Here is a 6,185-nt window from a genome sequence, read left to right as displayed (position 1 = left end):
GGGGGGTGGCCCCTTGGGCAAGGGTCGCCCCCAGGGGCCCACATGTATTTTTGGGCAGTTCTGCCCCCCTTGGGGGCAGAGAGGCCTATTTTTTTTAGGCAGAATCCCAATAGCGCCAGAAAGATATGTTTGTATGTGTGCTTTGTGTTGGGGGGTGGCCCCTTGGGCAAGGGTCGCTCCCCCCGGGGGCGCAATGTATTTATCGTCGTTTCTGCCCCCCTTGGGGGCAGATTGGCCCTATTTTTACGCCGATCTGCCCCCAAGGGGGGCAGAAAGCCACTAGACACCAGGGATTTTATTGTTGGTTTTTATTTTTTGTGTTGGGGGGCGGCCCCTTGGGCAAGGGTCGCCCCCAGGGGCCCACATGTATTTTTGGGCAGTTCTGCCCCCCTTGGGGGCAGATATGCCTATTTTTTAGGCCTTTCTGTCCCCAAGGGGGGCAGAATCCCCATAGCGCCAGGGATACTATATGTGTGTGTGTGTGCTTTGTGTGGGGGTGTGGCCCCTTGGGCAAGGGTCGCCCCCCCCCAAAGGGTGCAATGTAATCTGGGCGATTTCTGCCCCCTCCCCTTGGGGGTAGATTGGCCTATTTTCTTTTAGGCCCATCTTCCCCCAAGCAGAGAAGACTAGACACAAGGGAAAATGAAAAAATGGTTAGTGGCGGAGTGTTTGTCAACTGGCGAAGTATTTGCTTTTATGATAATAACAGTTTTTCTCCTTTTTGTTCTAGTTCAAAGCTTTTGCTGACTTTGCTGTGGCTTGTTGCAGTTTTGGCAGTAGTTGTCCTGCGGTTTGCGTAGTTGCATGTTTTAGGTAAGTAAATAAATTTACTCCAAGTGAGTATTGTTGCAATGCATGAATGACATGTTTGTAGGTGGTGTACTGAATGCAGGATTGTGTGTGAAATTGTCCTTAGAGTTATGCACAATGATTATTGTGTTGTCTTATGTCTAATTTGCTTTTTTTTTTCTCTTTTTAGTGGGATATCGTTGGTGATTGCTGTGGCTGTGCAGAGTAGTTGCTGGTGAGTCAAGCTTTTTCAGGCAAGTGAGCAGTATAGTTTTTGAGTTTATAATTCTTAGTGATAAACCTATACTTTGTTACTTATCTTACACAGTGCTGGTTGTTGGTGGTGTATTTGTCCAGTTAATTTTTGTAGGAAGGATCATGGCCAGCCGTAGGATGACCGCTCAGCAGGTTGTTAGTGTGCTTTTTGAGTCATCTTCTGACCATGAATATGAGACTGACTCTGCATGTGAGGCAGAGGAGGAAGTGCAGGATTCTGGAAGTGAATTTTCTGTCAGAGATGAATCATCTGATGATGAAGCCACTCTCAGTGCTGATGAAGGGCCTGTTTTAGAGGAGGACAGTGATGTGCCAATGGTGCAGGAGCCAGCGGCTGAAAGGCTTCCCATTGGAAGACCTGACGCATGGGTTGCACCAAACATGGAGCAGCCACAGTTGCCTGCGTTTACTGGTTTTCCAGGGTGTCGAGTTAATACGGAAAACTTTTTGCCCGTCAACTTTTTTGAGTTGTTTATGGACGATATATTTTTGGAAGAGATTGTTGAGCAGACTAATTTGTATGCAGAGCAGTTTTTGAGGGACAACGCTGCCAGACTTAGGCCACACTCTAGAGCTAGCCGGTGGATTCCCACAAATCTGGAAGAGTTGAAAAAGTTCTTGGGTTTAACTTTTTTGATGGGGCTGATAAGGAAGCCGTCGCTGTCTTCATATTGGTCTACTAGTCCCTTGATGGCAACTGCTATATTTCCTGCCATCATGAGTCGTAACCGGTATGAGCTTCTTCTTCGGATGTTGCATTTTGTAGATAATGCTTTAGCCTTGCCACGAGATCATCCTGATTCTGACCGTCTTTTTAAGATTAGACCTGTCCTTGATCATTTGGTAGATCGGTTTTCAGAGATCTATGTTCCAGGGAAAGAAATATCTGTAGATGAGTCTTTGGTCCTGTTCAAGGGTCGTTTGGTTTTTAGGCAGTACATTCCTAGCAAGAGGGCACGGTATGGAATTAAATTGTATATGCTGTCAGAAAGTAGTACAGGATATGTTTATAATTTCCGGGTCTAAACTGGTAGGGATTCCAATATTGACCCCCCTGGTTGTCCTCCCACTTTTGGAGTTAGTGAGAAAATTGTGTGGGAACTTGGTAGACGACTGTTTAACAAAGGTCACCATTTATATGTAGATAACTTCTACACTGGAGTTCGGTTGTTCAAGGAGTTGTTCAGAGTGGACACTGTTGCTTGTGGCACAATCCGCTCTAATCGGAAAGGCTATCCAAAAGAGCTTGTCTGTAAAAAACTTGAGAAGGGACAGTGCAGTGCCTTGCGGAATGATGAGCTGCTAGCTCTGAAATTTGTAGACAAGAGGGATGTATACATGCTAAGCACCATCCATGATGAGAGTACTTCACCTGTGGCTGTTTGGGGTCAGGTTGCCGAAGTGCGCAAACCTGTGTGCATCTTAGACTATAATAAGCACATGGGTGGTGTTGATAGAGTAGATCAGAGGTTAGAACCTTACACTGCTGCTCGTAAGTCTTATGTGTGGTATAAGAAATTAGCGCTTCACTTGTTCCACTTGGCAACTTTTAATGCTTTTGTTGTGTTTAAGGATAGTTCTCCAGAGTCAAGGATGACATTTGTGAAATTTCAGGAGTCTATCATAGCTAGCCTTGTTGTGCTGGAACAGGCAAGAGTTCCTAGAGAAGCAGTGGTGGAGGATGTGGCTAGATTGAAAGATCGTCACTTTGCTGAGCACATTCCTCCCACGGCCAAAAAAAACTTTCCTGCTAAGAGATGTAGAGTCTGTGCTCGAAGAGGTATCAGGAAGGAGACTAGGATGTACTGCCCTGATTGTCCTTCAAAGCCTGGGCTGTGTGTGGGTGGCTGTTTCAGGAGCTACCACACACAGAAGAATTATTGGGAAATTCCGTGAGCGTAAACTGGTGTTTTATATTTTTATATGTTCGGTTTCACGGTTGGTATTAGTCATGTATTCAGTTAGAGCTTTTGTGTTTGTAGTTTTGTACTAATTTATGATTAGTGGTTTCTTTGTTGTTTAAAAACAAAAAAAAGGGGATGGCATGTGTAGAGTGGCGCTTGGCTGGCGGCGTGGGTGTGGTGGCGCTTGGCTGGCGGCGTGGGTGGGGTGGCGCTTGGCTGGCGGCGTGGGTGGGGTGGCGCTTGGCTGGCGGCGTGGGTGGGGTGGCGCTTGGCTGGCGGCGTGGGTGGGGTGGCGCTTGGCTGGCGGTGTGTGTGGGGTGGCGCTTGGCTGGCGGTGTGTGTGGGGTGGCGCTGGGCTGGCGGTGTGTGTGGGGTGGCGCTTGGCTGGTGGTGTGGGTGGGGTGGCGCTTGGCTGGTGGTGTGGCGCTTGGCTGGCAGTGCCGGCCAAACGCCAGTCCACACACTCATCAGCTGGTGTGATTGCTGTATCAGGCATGTGGGCGTATGAAAGTGATGGGCCCTTGACTGGCGCTGTCTGTGGATGCGAGTCTTGTAATGTGCTGGGCCCGTGGCTGGCGGCATGAATGGTCTAGTGCATGTCATGTATGAAAGGTGTGTGAATGGACTGTAAAGCGGTTGGTGCCTTGTCGTGGCTTTACAGCTCACGAGCTGTGAGTCATTGGTTCAGTTTTTTGGCCTTTCAGTTATTACCAGTGCATTTCACTTTTGTGAAATCTCTTGTTAATAAAATTTGATCTACTGAACCATCACTCACCCTCGTGCCAAATCCAACCAGTATGTGTGGTACAAATGACAAAACCTGCTCCGCTGTAATCAGGCGTCGCAGCACACTTGAGACACACTAGGTGCCTCGGGTGGGACCCCGATGATGAAGCATGCCACCAACTTGGTTGGTGGGTGAGGGGTCTTCTTCACATAACCTAAGTGTGTTTCTTTTCACAATTTTAGTGTTTGGCACATCACGGACGTATGTGCACACATCAAAGTGATATATTCCAAAAATACCTGTGTTTGGGGGGGAGGGCCCACCTATGTTTTTGGTCCTGGGTGCGGCCGTCATGTAGGGAAACCTACAAAACCCAGAAACTTTTTAAAACTAGGCACCCCAAGGAGTCTAGGGAGGTGTGGCTTGTGTGGCTCCCCCAACATTTTCTTACCCAGACTCCTCTGTAAACCTCAAAATTTGCATTAAAAAGCATATTTTCCTGATTTTTCTTAGTAGGATCACCGCTCCAGCACAAAATTCCTACTCCCCAGTTTTCCCCTCAGTCTCCCAAGTAAAATGACACCTCACTTATGTGGGTCCCCAAAGCAGAGTCCGTCTAAAGATGTATAAAAGAATATGCCCTTATAAACTTGCTGTGCTATCCCTTCTATCCCTTCAGGTTTTGGGCCTTATTCTGTTGCACGCACCTGGCCCACCCACACAAGTGAGGTATCATTTTTATCGGGAGACTTGGGGGAACGCTGGGTGGAAGGAAATTTGTGGCTCCTATCAGATTCCAGAACTTTCTGCCACAGAAATGTGAGGAACATGTGTTTTTTTAGCCAAATTTTGAGGTTTGCAAAGGATTCTGGGTAACAGAACCTGGTCCGAGCCCCGCAAGTCACCCCTCCTTGGATTCCCCTAGGTCTCTAATTTTCAGAAATGCACAGGTTTGGTAGGTTTCCCTAGGTGCCGGCTGAGCTAGAGGCCAAAATCTACAGGTAGGCACTTCGCAAAAAACACCTCTGTTTTTTCCCAAAATTTAGGATGTGTCCACGTTGCGCTTTGGGGTGTTTCCTGTCGCCGGCGCTAGGCCTACCCACGCAAGTGAGGTATCATTTTTATCGGGAGACGTGGGGGAACGCTGGGTGGAAGGAAATTTGTAGCTCCTCTCAGATTCCAGAACTTTCTGCCACAGAAATGTGAGGAACATGTGTTTTTTTAGCCAAATTTTGAGGTTTGTAAAGGATCCTGGGTAACAGAACCTGGTCCGAGCCCCGCAAGTCACCCCTCCTTGGATTCCCCTAGGTCTCTAGTTTTCAGAAATGCACAGGTTTGGTAGGTTTCCCTAGGTGCCGGCTGAGCTAGAGGCCAAAATCTACAGGTAGGCTCTTCGCAAAAAACACCTCTGTTTTTTTCCAAAATTTAGGATGTGTCCACGTTGCGCTTTGGGGTGTTTCCTGTTGCCGGCGCTAGGCCTACCCACGCAAGTGAGGTATCATTTTTATCGGGAGACTTGGGGGAACGCTGGGTGGAAGGAAATTTGTAGCTCCTCTCAGATTCCAGAACTTTCTGCCACAGAAATGTGAGGAACATGTGTTTTTTTAGCCAAATTTTGAGGTTTGCAAAGGATTCTGGGTAACAGAACCTGGTCCGAGCCCCGCAAGTCACCCCTCCTTGGATTCCCCTAGGTCTCTAGTTTTCAGAAATGCACAGGTTTGGTAGGTTTCCCTAGGTGCCGGCTGAGCTAGAGGCCAAAATCTACAGGTAGGCACTTCGCAAAAAACACCTCTGTTTTTTTCCAAAATTTAGGATGTGTCCACGTTGCGCTTTGGGGTGTTTCCTGTCGCCGGCGCTAGTCCTACCCACGCAAGTGAGGTATCATTTTTATCGGGAGACTTGGGGGAACGCTGGGTGGAAGGAAATTTGTAGCTCCTCTCAGATTCCAGAACTTTCTGCCACAGAAATGTGAGGAACATGTGTTTTTTTAGCCAAATTTTGAGGTTTGCAAAGGATTCTGGGTAACAGAACCTGGTCCGAGCACCGCAAGTCACCCCTCCTTGGATTCCCCTAGGTCTCTAGTTTTCAGAAATGCACAGGTTTGGTAGGCTTCCCTAGGTGCCGGCTGAGCTAGAGGCCAAAATCTACAGGTAGGCACTTCGCAAAAAACACCTCTGTTTTTTCCCAAAATTTAGGATGTGTCCACGTTGCGCTTTGGGGTGTTTCCTGTCGCCGGCGCTAGGCCTACCCACGCAAGTGAGGTATCATTTTTATCGGGAGACTTGGGGGAACGCTGGGTGGAAGGAAATTTGTAGCTCCTCTCAGATTCCAGAACTTTCTGCCACAGAAATGTAAGGAACATGTGTTTTTTTATCCAAATTTTGAGGTTTGCAAAGGATTCTGGGTAACAGAACCTGGTCCGAGCCCCGCAAGTCACCCCTCCTTGGATTCCCCTAGGTCTCTAGTTTTCAGAAATGCACAGGTTTGGT

The sequence above is a fragment of the Pleurodeles waltl genome, chromosome 5 (assembly GCF_031143425.1).
Source record: "Pleurodeles waltl isolate 20211129_DDA chromosome 5, aPleWal1.hap1.20221129, whole genome shotgun sequence".
In the NCBI taxonomy this organism is placed as follows: Eukaryota; Metazoa; Chordata; class Amphibia; order Caudata; family Salamandridae; genus Pleurodeles; species Pleurodeles waltl.
The sequence above is the reverse complement of the archived record's forward strand: the minus strand, read 5'-3'. Positions refer to the sequence as shown.